The following is an 18,401-nucleotide window of genomic DNA, read 5'->3' as shown; positions in this document are numbered from 1 at the left end:
AGAAGAAACATCTTGGTGGTATCCAAATTGTAATGTACGTATTTCTTTGTATGCTTGAGTGTTTCAAAACATACCACACTCAAGCAAAGCATGTGTAAGAATGTGATATAATTTTTTTCTGCATAAAAGCATGATTCAGTAAAACTGTTACTATATATGCTAAGCTTATTATCTCATAGTCCATCTTTTACGAATAGTTAAAGCAGGTGTCGTCATCTCAAAAGACACATCAAACAAATCTATTGCTTTAGAGTTATAATGCGGTGACCATCGGAAAATGTTTTCCAAGGAGCTGCTCACCTGCCCCAAGGATGGAGACTGAGCTCCTCCAGAAAGTGTTAACACCCATTTCACTACTTAACCCTAGTTTGAAGCTGGAATTAATTCAGTGTTTACTGGTCTTCTCTGTCTTTACTCTGGTCTGGTGCTGGATCAGGTGAATAATATCTGCAATGACTTGTAGTGTGTCCATTGGGGCTCTTCTTGCCGGCGAATGTAGAGACGGGTCTAATGCAGTCTTGAGATCTGCTGATATTGTTGACACTGTTCCTGATACTGACTTCAGATGAACCGTGTTTCCGCTTATGTTTGCTTTTGGCACACGTATAATCACTTTGAAACTTGAGAGAATGTAGGGCACTCTCACTTCTTATATGGTGTTATACTGCTTAATGTTGTTAGGGGAGATGATCTTTATTACTTGGTTGCCATACTGGATACGATCTGACTTCATTGATATGATGAAATGGTTGGCAGTAGTTAACGCTCTTGTTTGTGAGCTCTAGTGAAGGAATAGCGCTAAGATTTACCTGCGTGCAAAGGAAGAGAGTGCCGAGTTCAAAATGGTTCAAATGGCTCTGAGCACTATGGGACTTAACATCTATGGTCATCAGTCCCCTAGAACTTAGAACTACTTAAACCTAACTAACCTAAGGACAGCACACAACACCCAGCCAACACGAGGCAGAGAAAATCCCTGACCCCGAGAGTGCCGAGTTAATTGGCTGCAGTAAAAGCGTACGGTGGCTGAGGGACGAGGAGAACGTTTTTTTCTGCAGAACCTGGGTGAAAAAGTTTGTGGACTGCCAAGTCCCTCAGTCTCATTGTGCAGACACGTTGGATGGCGCCGGCCGATCGTTGGTCGCGCCCAGGTAGGCTGATTAGCGCTGAGTAGTCGCTGGAGCTATGGGCAGAACATTGATAACTGGCAGTAAAGCAGAGAATGGGCCCTTGTTAGGTAGGAATCCGATGAGACGGCTGTGAGTTTATACAATTTTCTGTGGGACAGGTCAGTGGCGTCCAGGCGTCCAGACTCTGATACAAAACATATCTGTGAAGGCACAAGGTTTTTAGCTAATTTATGGCCATTATTTGGAAAGTTTGAAATGGACGCAAGAGGGGAGATAACGATCCTTTTATAGAGGGCTGTTGTTCCATCCGTGTCATGCTTTTAGCAAAGTGGGTAAGAGGCTGTGAAGCTGAATCTTTTTTCCTTTTCTCTCAATTAATTTTTAAAGTCACTGGTTGGTCAAATCTGTGTATGCAGAGGAGATGGAAGTCTCCCAGCTTCGGTTGCCACGCTCCAGCTCATGACTGGCTTGCACTAAAGTGGTAGTAGTCTAAGATGTAAATGTGCTATGCTACCGAGCTAGCGGGGAAAGCTGAGAGAACGAGATGGACACTCTGTACTAGCACTTCACTAGTAAAGAATGGCAGGTCTTTACCTAAATGGTGAGACTTGTGTCCTTTGCTAGTCTGACTCTCAGAGCTTATCTGAACCGTCAGAGGTACTGCTTCTTGCTTGACGCACTCAACTTATTTGTTTTTAGTCGGCCGTCCAAACATTTGACATATTCCTTCATGCGTAGTCGTGTCACGGAGTCAAATTGGTTTGGCAGACCAGCAAATGGGTCCACCTCCACACTGGAATTCACTGAGGCTTCAGACGCTCATAGGGAAGTACCTGCGTTGCATTTGCATACTTCCAGGAGGGCGCTTTTAATAACAGATTGACGCTGCCCCTGACTGCAGTCGCCAAGCGCATCGTGGTGTGCCGCCCAGACCACCAGAAGGGTAAAGTATTCGCTGCTGTGGCGTAGGCCTCCAATATATGCTTCTCAGCACCCTATTCTTTGGAACCATATTTTTTTACGGAATAGCAGAGTATAAATTCTTGATAATAGCATAGTTTTTGGGCCGTACCAGGGATGTATGAAGTCAGGTAAAGTGATTAGTTTTGGTTAGTGTCGTGTGGTGATCCCCAGCTGATTACTTTGTTCACCATAGACCCCAAATTACTGAACGCATTTGTCAAATAAAAAAAAATGTTTGTGTGGCGTCTTTTCAGCCATATTTTGTCATTTGATGTTAAGAATGAACAAATCAATTGTTATTTAGACCAAAAGTCTTCCCAGTGTATTATCATTACCTTTCCTATTTTACTAAAGTCTTGATTGCAATTGAAACATGGAAGCTTGCAGACTATCTGAATGAAGTACTTTGGGAGCATAACTTATTCAGTTTTACGTGCGCTGGACCATAACTTCGAGGGGCGTTCGGAAAGTAATGCAACTTCTTCTTTCCTGAAAACAGATTGCTTTTATTCAGGATTGAAATACGTCATATTATTCCCCACTCTATTGTCTACAAAACCCTGTTATTCGACGCGATTTCCGTTAAATGCGACGGCCTTACGACACCTTACTGTTAGGGCCTGTATACCGTCATGGTACTACTCTACTGGACGACGTCGGAACCAACACCTTGCTGCATTTATAACATCCGCATTATCGACTTACTGCTACCTGTGGAGTGCATCCCTTGATTAGATCAAACAGATGTCAGAAAGTGCGATATCCGGTCTGTAGGTTGGATCTCATCTACATATATACTCCGCATCCACCAAGCGGTGTGTGGCGGAGGGCACAATTCGCGCCAAAGTAATATTCCCCCCTCCCCCTCCGCCCCTCTGTTCCACTCGCGATCCCGCGTGGGGAAAACGACTGTCTGAACGCCTCAGTACGAGCTCTAATTTCCCTTATCTTTGAATAGTGATCATTGCGAATATCGGATTTCGGAATTTAGTGAGCAGCCCTTCCGTTCAGCGCGTCGTCTATCTGCAAGGATATCCCATTTCCAACTTTCTATGAGATTTGTAACGCTCTCGCGATCACTAAATGTACCAGCCACGAATCTTGCTGCTCTTCTTTGGACCTTCTCAATCTCTTGAATGAGATCCGACTGGCAAGGGTCCCTTACAGACGAACAATACTCTAAAACTGGACGAACTAACGTATTGTAGGCAATTTCCTTTGTTGAAAGACTGCATCGCTTCAAGATTCTACCAATAAACCGCAATGTAGAGTTTGCCTTGCCAGTTACTTATGTAATCTGTTCATTTCATTTGAGATTATTTCGAATAGTCACACCCAGATACTTGACGGATGTTACCGCTTCCAAAGACTGAGCATTTATTTTGTACTCGTACGTTAATGGGAATTTTCTCCTTGTTTTACGCAGTAGGTTACACTTAGCAATACTGAGAGATAATTGCCAATCATTACACCACGCATTTATTTTTTGCAAATCCTCATTGATTTGTTCACAACTTCCGTGAGATACTACTTTCTTGTAGACTACAGCATCATCGGCAAACAGTCTAAGGCTGCTGTCAATACCATCAACCAGATCGTTTATGTAAGCCCGCATCTCGTGGTCGTGCGGTAGCATTCTCGCTTCCCACACCCGGGTTCCCGGGTTCGATTCCCGGCGGGGTCAGGAATTTTCTCTGCCTCGTGATGGCTGGGTGTTGTGTGATGTCCTTAGGTTAGTTAGGTTTAAGTAGTTCTCAGTTCTAGGGGACTGATGACCATAGATGTTAAGTCCCATAGTGCTCAGAGCCATCGTTTATGTAAATCGTAAAAAACAGCGGACCTATTACGCTGCCCTGGGGCACACCTGAAGTTACGATTTTTTCTGTAGAAGTCACCCCATTCAGGACGACATACTGCTCTCTGTCTGTTTCTATCCAACCGCATATGTCATCGTATAGACCGTAAGCGCGCTCTTTTTGGAGCAAGCGACAGTGCAGAACTGAGTCTAACGCCTATCGAAAGTCGAGAAATATGGCATCAACCTGGGAGCCGGTATCTAGAGCCTGTTGTATATCATGCACAAAGAGGGCCAGCTGTGTCTCGCAAGACCGCTGTTTCCCAAAACTGTGCTGGTTTCTAAAGATGAACTTCTCAGAGTCTAGAAAGGTCATTATGTCTGAAAACAAAATATGTTCCATGATTCTACAACAAATCGATGTCAATGAAATTGGCCAGTAATTATGTGCATCCGATTTTCTACCCTTTTTATAGATTGCTATGACCTGTGTCTTCTTCCAGTCGCGTGGATGAGAAAGAACAGTTCAGTGAATTGTTTTGGGGTCTTCTTTGGTGCGGAGACCAACAGAGAGTTCGTGTTCAGCAACAAGGTGTTTAATGCGAGGTGATCGAGGCATCACAATCAGAGTGTCTGCACGTTCCCACATGGCAGGTGCCACAGTTGTATGCGACGTGTCGGCACGCGGCAGATCGGACAGGTTTCGGTTCAAAAATGGCTCAGAGCACTATGGGACTTAGCTTCTGAGGTCATCAGTCCCCTAGAACTTAGAACTACTTAAACCTACCTAACCTAAGGACATCACACACATCCATGCCTGAGGCAGGATTCGAACCTGCGACCGCAGCGGTCGCGCGGTTCCAGACTGTAGCGCCTAGAGCCGCTCGGCCACCCCGGCCGGCACAGGTTTCGGCAACCTCTTTGTGATCATGACAGACGCCTCGCCCAGTGACTCACCGTGCTTTTGTTCACCGCCAGCTTTCCGTAGACATTCTCCAAGGGCCTATGAATTTCTGTAATGGTCTGGTTCACCACCGAAAGCAGCTCAATGACAACTCTGCTTGGAACGCACCGTCATTAAAGATGCCATTTTAAAGACTACATATAGTGCTGCGACCTATCGGAACTTCATGGAACTATAGGGTACCATAACAGGTTCCCAATTGATGAACTCTTCTCGGGTTATCAGCCGCCTCGTGGCGTCGTCTTCTCGCAACGGTTCAATGAGTTTCGTACTCATCATCTTCACTTCGCCGGGAAAGACTGCAATCGCATAGGTTCCCAATTTTTCAACGGAAAATGGCCGAGAAGACAATATGTTGCATTATTTGCTGAACGCCCCTCTTATGTTACGCCTCTCTCTCTGGAGGCTGGCCTTGCCGCGTGACGACCTCTCTGCGTATGGCTGTGTCTCATATCTTCTGGAAGACACGACAGTAACTAGGAGGCTACAGGTAGAAAAAGATCTACGAGACTTTTCGGGCATTCAGAATACGTCGGTAAAGTTGTAGATATTTTAATTTGCTGTAACATTCACGGCTATGAATCCTCCGGCACTTGCATTCTTATTGTCAGTACCCCACAACTAGCGAGCTATTACCGACGTCTGCAGCATTACGTCAGTACTCTGGTAACAGAAGAACATTTATTAACGTCTAGAATTGCGTAGTCCGTTATGTACGCCCAGCGAGTGCGAGTGTACGGAGAAAGGGCAAGGCAAGCAGTTCGCTCCGATTACCGTTAAGCGCCATCTGGCGTAATTCTGAACGTGGCTCTCCTTGATGTCAGACAAGGAGTGAGCAGCAAGTGCGGAGAGGCGAGTGGCGCGGGTCACAAGATCACGGCGGACCGGGACGTGACCAGCAGATTGCAGAGATAGGCCACCGCGACCCACCCTCCAACTCTCTTCGGCGCAGCAGGCCGTGTGCGGCTGGCACCTTGCACAAACTCGTTCCCGGCTTGCACCTCTACTGCAAGGCCGACCGCATACCAGCGTGACAGCCTTATTTACCGACCGACAAAGAGAAACAAGAAATTGCTGCAAATTGTTGCCAATGCAGAGCAACAGCTGCAGCGTTTATGGTTATGAAGGCAATCCGCAGTTTTATCCCAAACTCGATTGCGGAGCGGAGAGTTCTCTTATCGAAAGTAATCCTTTCTCCTGTCACATGGGTAGTGCTACTCACCATATGGCGTAGATGTAGAGTTGCAGACAGACACAACAAAAAGACTATTAAACACCCAAGAACGCCTTCTTCTGAGAAAGACAACATACACACAGACATATACACGCAAATTCAGCTCCACATCCACAAGTAAAGTCTCTGGATGCCGAGGCAGATGTCTATCCTTTTCTAATGTTGACATAGTTAGTTAGTTGGTTTCATGTTCCATGGATCATTTTTCACCATCATTCGTAATGATGTGGAACGAGTCATTTTACATTCCATCACAAATTTGTTTGTGAATACGGTTGCATGCAAAAAATTTATTAGTGTTTTTAAGATACAGATGAAGTTGCACAGTCCTTTCATTCCGAGTTCGGTTATCGTGAGTGCGTCATAGCCAGTAATACCTGCATATGTCCGAGCGGTTCTAGGCGCTACAGTCTGGAATCGCGCGACCGCTACGGTCGCAGGTTCGAATCCTGCCTCGGGCATGGATGTGTGTGATGTCCTTAGGTTAGTTACGTTTAAGTAGTTCTAAGTCCTAGGGGACTGATGACCTCCGAAGTTAAGTCCCATAGTGCTCAGAGCAATTTGAACCATTTTGAATGAGATGCGGACTTGGTTCAAATGGCTCTGAGTACAATGGGGCCGGCCGAAGTGGCCGTGCGGTTAAAGGCGCTGCAGTCTGGAACCGCAAGACCGCTACGGTCGCAGGTTCGAATCCTGCCTCGGGCATGGATGTTTGTGATGTCCTTAGGTTAGTTAGGTTTAACTAGTTCTAAGTTCTAGGGGACTAATGACCTCAGCAGTTGAGTCCCATAGTGCTCAGAGCCAGTACAATGGGACTTAGCATCTAAGGTCATCAGTCCCCTGGAACCTAGAACTACTTAAACCTAACTAACCTAAGGACATCACACACATCCATGCCTGAGGCAGGATTCGAACCTGCGACCGTAGCGGTCGCGCGGTTCCAGACTGTAGCGCCTAGAACCGCTCGGCCACCCTGGCCGGCCGATGCGGACTAACAGGCAGAAAGGAGAGGGCAGCTGATGTTATTGCACATACTAAAGGGTTATCAACAATGGCTGGTTGTTGTTATCTTCTTCGCAACTATCAAACTGAATGTTGTGAACAGACATGGAATCTAAAATGTCAGTTTCTGACAAAATAGCAGGAAGAAGGTCTTTGTAAGTGCCATTAATACTGAGGAATTACTTTTTATTTGTGATAATAAAAGTAATAAAATACGGGATTAGGTTTTCCACTAGTAGACCTGTAGTCAACGAAAGTCACTTCTCGTACCTTTTAAATTTTGGAACTCGAGATGGAAGCACAGCTTGGCACAGAGATCGTGTGGCATCTACTAACACAGTTTTGAAAGACTTTGTCCACGGTTTGGCACGTGGGTGAAGTTTCAGGACATGCAACAGAGTGCCGAGAAAACAAAGGCGCTGAAAACGCGTTTTGTGAAAAAGTGTCACTTACAAGGTTTTCCATTTCCGTCCTCGAATTGGTGGTAAGGCTGTCCGCGGCATCTGTGCGGCAGTAGCGGCGGCCGCCCCCTGGGCTAGTGGCCTAAACGGCCGGCCGGCACGGCGGTCCGCAGGCTATAATGGTCCGACACGGCGCCGCATCTAATTGCTTACATTAGGCTAACGCCGGCCACCTGCCGGGGCGCGCGCCCTAGCGTGCCGCCGCCTCTTCATGAACGCTGCTCCGGACCTACCACGCCGACACAGTACCTTTCGCCTTGCGTGCTCCCCTGTATCGCGAGTAGCTGCTCTGAAGGGGGAGCGTCCTAGACGCGAGTTTAATTACCTACCGGCCCCTTCCCATGACTAAAATGCCAGCCTCTCTTCCATGCACAGGACATGGGTTTGATTTACTGCGCCACTGGCAAACTTTGGTGCAGCGTAAGTGTAAGTGAGAAGCCACCTAAAAAGTGAATGATATAACGACTCCACAACTGCTGTTTAGTGCTCCTTTATTGTTTCCACTAACAAGGCGGCCGCACGAGCTTCCCTTCGCCAGATTGATTTGTATTGACAAGGTGTGTAGCCCACGACTACGACTTCGACGTATGTCAACAGGAAGAGACGTTTCCGAGAAATAAGGGTGTCTGTACGACAGTTGAATGAGACACAATATTTCATTGCTAGCTGTTCCTGTACGTCAGTCGACTGTAATATAATACACTACTGGCCATTAAAATTGCTACACCAAGAAGCTGACGTGCTACAGACGCGAAATTTAACCGACAGGAAGAAGATGCTGTGCTAAGCAAATGATTAGCTTTTCAGACCATTCACACAAGGTTGGCGCCGGTGGCGACACCTACAACTTGCTGACATGAGGAAAGTTTTCAACCGATTTCTCATACACAAACAGCAGTTGACCAGCGTTGCCTGGTGAAACGTTGTTGTGATGCCTCGTGTGAGGAAGAGAAATGCGTAGCATCACGTTTCCGACTTTGATAAAGGTCGGATTGTAGCCTATAGCAATTGCAGTTTATCGCGACAGTTCTGCTCGCGTTGGTCGAGATCCAATGACTGTTAGCAGAATATGGAATCGGTGAGTTCAGGAGGGTAATACGGAACGGTGTGCTGGATCCCAACGGCCTCGTATCACTAGCAGTCGAGATGACAGGCGTCTTAACCACGTGGCTGTAACGGACCGTGCAGCCACGTCTCGATCCCTGAGTCATCAGATGGGGACTTTTGCAAGACTACAACCATCTGCACGAACAGTTCGACGACGTTTGCAGCAGCATGGACTATCAGCTCGGAGTCCATGGCTGCGTTTACCCTTGACGCTGCACCACAGACAGGAGCGCCTGCGATGGTGTACTCAACGACGAACCTGGGTGCACGAATGCCAAAACGTCATTTTTTCGGATGAATCCAGGTTCTGTTTACAGCATCATGATGGTCACATCCGTGTTTGGAGACATCGCGGTGAAAGCACATTGGAAGCATGTATTCGTTATCGCCATACTGGCGTATCACCTGGCGTGATGGTATGGGGTCCCATTGGTTACACGTCTCGGTCACCTCTTGTTCGCATTGACTGAACTTTGAACAGTGGACGCTACATTTCAGATGGGTTACGAACTGTGGCTCTACCCTTCATTCGATCCCTGCGAAACCCTACATTTCAGCAGGATAATGTACGACCGCATGTTGGATCCTGTATGGGCCTTTCCGTATACAGAAAATGTTCGACTGCTGTCCTGGCCAGCACATTCTCCAGATCTCTTACCAACTGAAAACGTCTCGTCAATGGTGGCTGAGCAACTGACTCGTCACAATACGCGTCACTACTCTTGGTGATCTGTGGTATCGTGTTGAAGCTGCATGGGCAGCTGTACCTGTACACGCCATCCAAGCTCTGTTCGACTTAGTGCCGAGGCGTACCGAGGGCGTTATTACGGCCAGAGATGGTTGTTCGAGGTACTGATTTCTCAGGATCCATGCACCCAAACTGCGTGAAAACGGAATCATATGTCAGTTCCAGTATAATATATTTGTCCAGTGAATACCCGTTTATCATCTGCATTTCTTCTTGGTGTAGCAATTTTAATGGCCAGTAGTGTATATGAAATATAAAAGTCGTATTAACTTTTGCTTTTTCCTGAATGATGGTTGACAAACGAAACCACTCCCAATAAATGTGTAATATTCAATACAGCAAGGTGAACATGCGTTCCTTAGAACGAAATCAACACACTTTGAACGCGGAATGGTAGTTGGAACTGGAGGGGGATTTTCTCTGCCTCGTGATGACTGGGTGTTGCGTGCTGTCCTTAGGTTAGTTAGGTTTAAGTAGTTCTAAGTTCTAGGGGACTGATGACCATAGATGTTAAGTCCCATAGTGCTCAGAGCCATTTGAACCATTTGGAACTAGAGGCACAGGACATTCCATTTCGAAAATCGTTAGGGAATTCAATATTCCGACACCCACAGTGTCTACAGTGGGCCGAAAATACCCAATTTCAGGCATTACCTCTCAACAGCGATAACCACAGTGGCCGACGGTCTTCCCTTAACGACCGAGACCAGCGTCGTTTGCGTAGAGTTATCAGTGCTAACACAAAACCAATTATGAGTGAAATAAACTCAAAAATCAATGTGGGACGTACGACAAAAGCACCCGTTAGTACCGCGAAATTTGGACTACGGCAGCAGATGAAAGATGCGCGTGCCTTTCCTAACAGCATGACATCGCCTGCAACGCCTTTTATGGGCTCGTGGCCATAACCGTTGCACCCTAGGCGATCGGAATACAGTGGCCTTGTCAGAGGAATCCCGATTTCAGTTGGTAAGAGCCGATGGTAGAGTTCGATCGTGGCGCTAACCGCATAAAGCCGTGGACCCCAGTTGTCAACAAATCACTCTGCAAGCTGGTCGTAGCTCCATAATTGTGTGGGCTCCGTTTACTTGGAATGGACTTACTTGGAATGGACTGGGTTCTCTGGTCCAATTAAACCGAACATTGGTTATCTTCGGTTGCTTCACTCCTGGACGTCCTGTTCCCGAACAATGATTCAGTTTTTACGTATGACAACGCGCTGTCACACCGGGCCACAGTTGTTCGCAATTGGTTTGAAGATCACTCTGGACAATTCGAGCGAATGATTTGGTGACCCCGACATGAATCCCATCGAACATTTACGGGACATAATCAAAGTGTCAATTCCAGCGTAAAATCCTGCGCCGGTAACACTCTCAATTACGGACAGCTGTAGAGGTATGATGGTTCAACATTTCTGCACGACTTCCAGCGACTTGTTTGGTCCATGCCACATCGAGTTGCCGGGCGCTTCAGTCCGGAACCGCGTGACTGGTACGGTCTCAGGTTCGAATCCTGCCTCGGGCATGGGTGTGTGTGATGTCCTTAGGTCAGTTAGGTTTAAGTAGTTCTAAGTTCTAGGGGACTGCTGACCTCAGAAGGTTAGTCCCATGGTGCTCAGAGCCGTTTGAACATCGTTGTTTGCTCCCCTACCCCTACTCAACCAACCAACCAAATATGTGTAACACGTGCGTAGTTCGGTAAAGCAGAGCCCAAAAAGGTCCTCCTAAGCCACTGGATCGATTTCTACCAAATATGCTACAATCATATCAAATGGAAAGAAATGCTGTGGGGCGAAGAATGAGCAACTTCCTATTGGTTCAAAATGGTTCAAATGGCTCTGAGCACTATGGGACTTACCATCTGAAGTCATCAGTCCCCTAGAACTTAGAACTACTTAAACCTAACCAACCTAAGGACATCACACACATCGATGCCCGAGGCAGGATTCGAAATTGTGACCGTAGCAGCAGCGTGGTTCCGGACTGAAGCGCCTAGAACCGCTCGGCCATAGCGTCCGGCTTGTGTGTGTGTGTGTGTGTGTGTGTGTGTGTGTGTGTGTGTGTGTGTGTGTGTGTGTGTACTGTTTTTCACTTTTCCTTGTCAGTAATTTGAGACAATCGTATTTGTTCCCACGTTACGACAATGTGCTGGTATGATTCAAAATATCGGATGCATCATGTATTTTTGTCTTTGTACCAGGAAGAAACAGTTTCTCACTCGCTACATTCATATGACGTCGTTGCTTTATGTTCACTTGACAAAGCAGTGCACTAGAATTCAGTTGGACCGAAGCAAGTGAACATGGTCGGGGGACACTGCAAAAGTTGTGGTTCAATAACCTAGTACAAGTGTTCCAATTGAACGCCATTTCGGCAACTGTAGTGTCCCTGGTATACCCTAGTAATCCTGTGGTAGCAAATGGGCCTACAGTTGAACTTGGAATCACAGAGACTGGTGAAAGGGTGTTAGTGTGACGGGAAGGAACAGTGTAACACGACTTGGAAATTTTATGTAGAAAGAGCACTTCTTATCCAGATCAATTTATTTTGTTTCTGCTGCACTGAAGAATTCATGTATTTGCTAATCTAAATAGAAACAGTCGTAAGACGAGAGAACCATTCCTTAAACGCGTTGTTGTCTCTTAAATTGGTTTGTTGTGTGTTGTGTGCCGGATAATTATAACAAATGGGAATATTGTCAGTGGTGTTGAATGTGAATATTTGAAACATCGGTAGTTTAGTGTATCTATGTTCACAGAAAATTGTCCTTGTATTTACCACTTGAAGTCAGACGTGAAATGTTTCGACGAATCTCGTTAATCTTAGAACGTTACCGAGTTACAAGTTCTGCAGATCACCGACCGACGGTAGGACTGAGCCTCCATCCCTCCCCATCCTGCCTTCCATTCCGCCCAGAACTCCCTCCTCCCCTCCCCCACCCAATTCGCTGCTCTCGGCGAAGCTACAATAGCTCCCAAGCAGTACAAGGCTCATTGTGCATTTAATTAAGACCGGGGAGGTCTCATTGAAGAGAGAGACTTCAGGAGTTCATTATGGCGATACAGCCGGGGTCCCGGTACACAGCAGCGAAAGATATTACGCGTGTCGGGGTCTCGGCTGTTCTATAACGAACAGATCGCTCGACTATGTAGAACAGTGCAAATGAGCAAAGGTTAGATATCGTGAAGTAATGAGTCTGGAAAGCTTCGCTTCTGTCACATAGTACCATGCAGTAGATAATTACACATGTAACTGCAATGAGGAGAGGCTATGATAAGTGCTCGCCAATGAGTTTAGCTGACGAGTAATAGCTGGTGTACAATAAAGTAAATTTTGCACACTTAATATCGGAAAGCTGTCAACCGAATTGAGAACCGAACTGGGCCGCACGGATTTCGCGGGCGAGAGCACCTTTCGATATATAGACGACAGAAAATAGTGACCTTTTGAAGTTTCGATGCGCACTCGGTTAGCTCAAATAGTTCAAATGGCTCTCAGCACTATGGGACTTAACATCAGAGGTCATCAGTCTCCTGGAATTTAGAACTACTTAAACCTAACTAACCGAAGGACATCACATACATCCATGCCCGAAGCAGGATTCAAACCTGCGACCGCAGCGGTCGCGTGGTTCCAGACTGAAGCGACTAGAACCGCTCGGCCACAACGGCTGGCTCGGTTAGCTCACGCAGAGCACCTTCTTTCTTGACAAATTTGCTTTCACCGACTATACCGCTCCACAGCGGGCAAGAGCTAAGTAAAGTGTGTTCCAAAAGTATGCATCTGATTTCACAGGACCGTGTCGTCCTCAATAAAGACGGATCTAAGGGTAAATTTTAATAAACGTATGTGATTAAAATGTTTGTTTTCAAAACACCCATCAGCATTTACAGGGGTACACTTTTTAGAAATTTGCGTAGTGTCCTACTTAAATGCAAATATCACAGTAACTGTCACCATCAACGAAATTATGGACACGACATAATGAAGGTGACATATAAAGTTATAAGGAATGCGAAAATGAAAATTTTTGCCGAATATTTTGAGTAAAGTCATATGAAAAAGACACCAGGGCGTGCGACTCGATTCTGTCAGCGGGCAGTGTCTGCCTCATGTTCGGAACAAACGAATGAACTCGTCCACCGCTTCGGATGAAAGTTGGTCATTACGCACCGGTCACCACATCTTGCTAAGACTTCAGTTAAAGTTTTTGTGATCTGTAAGATGTATCTATGCACAGTCAGCACTAGGTAGCAATTTATAAATATGTTGGTGCTGATTGTCAAACTTTTAAAATTCGATAAACAAAATTTAATCTGCAATACATGCATTGGCGTGCAGAGACAATCATGATTGCATGCGTCAGAGTATCTAAGTATTCACCGCTAAAAAATTTGGCATTTCAACGATTCTTACCGCGACAGATAAACTTAAAGTGAAGTCGAGTACTGACTGATCAGTAGGAAGCACCATTCCGTTTTGGCTCCTCCGTCAGCGTGTTATGGTATTACGGCGTGGGAATTTCTGAGTGTATCAGGATTGCAAAGAAAAAAAAAACGTAAGTTTATTTTTTCGAGTTGATAAAGAAAACCAATAAAATCCTTTAACTATCTATGGTAAAGCTTTTAACAACTTTCTTTTTTACTTCGGCTTATAATAGACAAGTGGATACTGAGAACAGTTGTATTTTCCCCCCTCCAGCTCCCCGGAATCTCTTCATTTGTTCGCTGAGGTTCTTCCTCCGTTTCTCTGCCCAGAGGATCTTGGTCCCTGTACTTCGCTTTTCATACAACCTTCCTGCGAAATACCTCTTTATATCATATCTCTTTCTGATTAATCGCAGCTACCTCCATGTCCCTTCTTATTTTATGAAACTATTTTGCGGTCGCCTTTAGTTTGGTGACGTAGTTGAAGATTTTCTTTGTCAATCTCCATTCGCTCATCTGACACTCCACTCCTTTTCTCTATCGTCAGACATCAGCAAAAACGCCCTGTGAGTGCGTTAGCGTCTATAGAATAAACGACTGGGGCTAGGAGTGGACCCTTATTCTATGACACAGCACAACGGTGTTCAGCTGTACAGGCCGGCCGGTGTGGCCGTGCGGTTCTAGGCGCTTCAGTCTGGAACAGAGTGACCGCTACAGTCGCAGGTTCGAATCCTGCCTCGGGCATGGATGTGTGTGATGTCCTTAGGTTAGTTAGGTTTAAGCAGTTGTAGGTTTTAGGGGACTGATGACCACAGATGTTAAGTCCCATAGTGCTCAGAGCCATTTGAACCATTTAGCCATTTAGCTGTAGTCAAATCGTTTTTAATTCAAGATTATAGTCAAAGAAGTACACGAATTTACATAGGTTATAACATGACAATGTTAGGACAGTTGTCATGATAACACATTAAGTTCTGTATAATCAAAATAACTCTGAACACAACAATATCAAATTTTAACCAGAAGGTTCTCTACAAAATTGTTGTTACTACTACATCGTGAAATTGGTCAATATTACGACAAATCATCCATTCCGGTTCTGAGTTCGGTACTATTTAGGATAACAATCAAGTCTACAAAGGATGGTTAGTTTTTGTGACAAACTGAGCAAAAGATTACTCGAGGTTGCTCGAGTTCACAGTGGACGCAAGCTGGTGAGCCAGCAGGTTTACGCCTCTGCTACCAGTGTTTACCTTAACTGCGATGATCTGTCGGCTGCATGGCAGCTCTCATCCTCTGAAAATCCTATAAAAGCTAATCAAAATCTTTGCTGATTTTATCAGAAGAAACTGTCCTATGTTTCTCGCTAGGCGAGAAAACATGCACTCATCCCTAGTCTTGAAATATGCGATATGCACGTGCATGGATGGAGCAGAGTGCGTATCACAGTGCCCTTCCAGTTCTCGCAAGAACAATTAACTATGTGGCTGTTCCGTTTCTGCGCTGTTGGAGCTCAACGATGCTACAGCTAATATCTAGCTGAATGTCAGCCGAAGTGAACGTAGTGTTCACTTCAAAATTCCTCCTTTGCGCCGTACAGAACATGATGCAGCCTGTTCTGCACTTGACGCTGCTTCAGAGGAGAGTCCCTGAAATTTTAGGTCTTGTTTCTCTCGCAGCAAAGCTGTCCACCATCTGGGTCCTTTCGTGCTTCACTTCACGGCTTTCTCCAATCAATAGGAGCGTTACTTTCATCTTGTGGAAACTATCTCTGCCAATTGCAAAGGGCCTACCATCCAACTGCGTCGAAATTTCGGCACTTTACTCCTTCCTAGTTCATTTCAGCCAATCAGACATTTTGTGCCCGCTTCATTCGCCTAAAAGTTACATGCGTACATCACCTGCGTACCACACGCATTTCACATGATGATCTTCGTCACTGGTCTGTTTGTATCCATCTGGAAATTTCTCAAAGCAGCTTTCTAAAGATTCTCTCCATATCACTCTGCTGGCCCGGTACCTGCCCTCTTCGATGAATCACCCAGCGATTTCGTTGTCCCTCGCCACGGGTCGCTTGGGCTTCTGTTGCACCTAGGCCATGATGTCACAAGTCCCATCTCCTAACAAACTAAAACATTTCCTCAAGCAGCTCTTTTCTTCTCTTGCTCATTGACATGCAGGATTTAGGTTCGGTGTGTTAATACCGTCGACTGAGTGTCATACCTTTGCATTGCATACTGTACATTTTAATAGGCAAATCTGCTAATTTTCGACGAAGTATGCCAGGTGACATATTCACCTACCTGTTATGATGTATAAAATCTCTCAAGTAAGGCACAAAACTGACATTCATTTAATCTGCCACCTTAAACTCATACTGAAGAGATGTCCATAAGACTTAAGGAATCTCATGCGTCTAGTGTGCGTGACCTTCTCCACCTACTGACACAGATTATGATTCATACAGATAGTGATCCTTCCTCTCCTCTCAGATACCACCTTTATTACTTGCACTATGAGAATCTTCCTTAAACTTTTTCTTTCTGTCCTGTCTAGTTCTTCCATTTCTCCTATCTTATTCAGTATGAGATATTCCAAACTGTGAATGCTTCTGGCTTAAAAACCATGGTTTGGCACTTAATTTTCGCATTGTGGGAGATTGTTGAGTCTTGTTTGTTCTTTTTTTGTTTTTATCTATTTATTTATTTGTTTCTTGCTATATCGTGTAATTTGAATACTGTCAGAGCTTATTCTTTATCGTTGGTTAACAATGCCATATCACGAGAGAACACTAGTTATATAAGAATATACAGCCTACAGTTGCCTGCAGCCTACAGTTAACCTGCAACTGTGGGCTGTACATTCTTATATGAACAATTTCAGTTGCTGTCGCTGCATAAAAATGTTAAAAATTAAGGACACTAGGTACTCAACCTTCAAAACCTGCTTCATTGGATCTCAACAGATTATTGCTTGTTCTTCGTCTTCTTTTCTGGATAACTTGACACAGTTGACACAGTGTATTAAAATATATGCTAATGACGTAACAGATAGTATTTAACACCATCAGGATCTTTACAGATGACGGAGTTGTCTCTGTTTATAATATGTTACAATACGTCATTTTTATGAAATGGAAAGAGAAAGGAAGATGATCCGAACCTGGTACGGAGGACGACAGTTGGCTCTGAAGTTAAATTAAACGTGATGTACTGTCGGTAAATGGATGAAAAGATGAAATATAATTCGACTACGCTATCGGCGACCAGTCACTTAAGTAATGCCACGACTTTCAAGTATCTGAAAGCATCTGGTAAAAGCCATATAAGACGTAAATGAAGCCGCCAGGACAGAAGATGCCAGATGTGTTGGAACAATGCTAGGAAAACGTAATTCACTTTGAGGTTCGCCGATGACATTGTAATTCTGTCAGAGACAGCAAACGACTTGGAAGAGCAGTTGAACGGAATGGACAGTGTCATGAAAGGAGGATATAAGATGAACATCAACAAAAGCAAAACGAGGATAATGGAATGTAGTCGAATTAAGTCGGATGAAGCTGAGGGAATTAGATTAGGAAGTGAGACACTTAAAGTAGTAAAGGAGTTTTGCAATTTGGGGAGCCAAATAACTGATGATGGTCGAAGTAGAGAGGATATAAAATGTAGACTGGCAATGGCAAGGAAAGCGTTTCTGAAGAAAAGAAATTTGTTAACGTCGAATATAGATTTAAGTGTCAGGAAGTCGTTTCTGAAAGTATTTGTATGGAGTGTAGCCATGTATGGAAGTGAAACATGGACGATAACTAGTTTGGACAAGAAGAGAATAGAAGCTTTCGAAATGTGGTGCTACAGAAGAATGCTGAAGATTAGATGGGTAGATCATATAACTAATGAGGAGGTATTGAATAGGATTGGGGAGAAGACAAGTTTGTGGCACAACTTGACAAGAAGAAGGGATCGGTTGGTAGGACACGTTCTGAGGCATCAAGGGATCACCATTTTAGTAATGGAGGGCAGCGTGGAGGGTAAAAATGGTAGGGGGAGACCAAGAGATGAATACACTAAACAGATTCAGAAGGATGTAGGTTGCAGTAGGTACTGGGAGATAAAGAAGCTTGCACAGGATAGAGTAGCATGGAGAGCTGCATCAAACCAGTCTCAGGACTGAAGACCACAACAACAACATGCAAAAGTTGTCGTCTGCAAAATCATCGTTTCGCTAATTCTTGAGCATTGTTTTGCCGGTACTGAATTAGCGGAAGAGTGAGAGAAAAAATGCGAAAAAGAACTGCACGACTCAACATGGATTTGCTGAGTCAGCATGAGTGCATCACAGAGGCCGTCGACGCCTCCAGAAAAACATTATAGATTGAGCATTTTGTGCGTCGCGGCAAAACTCACAAAATTCCGAGACTCGATGTTTCAGTTGACGTACGACTACCTCCAAGATATCTCTTCGCGCAGCGACCACGACGCAAAAACTACAGAAATTCCGGCTCCCACAAAAGGATGTCGCAGTATTTTAGCGAGACATCGTCGAGTGGAATAGGAACTGGGAGAAATGAA

General features: G+C 45.1%; 1 protein-coding gene across 2 annotated transcripts in view; it reads left to right on the top strand.

The window, feature by feature from the left end:
* LOC126480688 (irregular chiasm C-roughest protein) overlaps positions 1-18,401 on the top strand; it is a 1,491,349-nt gene that overhangs the window by 72,707 nt on the left and 1,400,241 nt on the right. The window lies entirely within an intron of this gene.

The sequence above is a fragment of the Schistocerca serialis genome, chromosome 5 (genome assembly GCF_023864345.2).
Source record: "Schistocerca serialis cubense isolate TAMUIC-IGC-003099 chromosome 5, iqSchSeri2.2, whole genome shotgun sequence".
In the NCBI taxonomy this organism is placed as follows: Eukaryota; Metazoa; Arthropoda; class Insecta; order Orthoptera; family Acrididae; genus Schistocerca; species Schistocerca serialis.
Note: the sequence above shows the minus strand (reverse complement) of the source record. Positions and strands in the feature narration are given on the sequence as shown.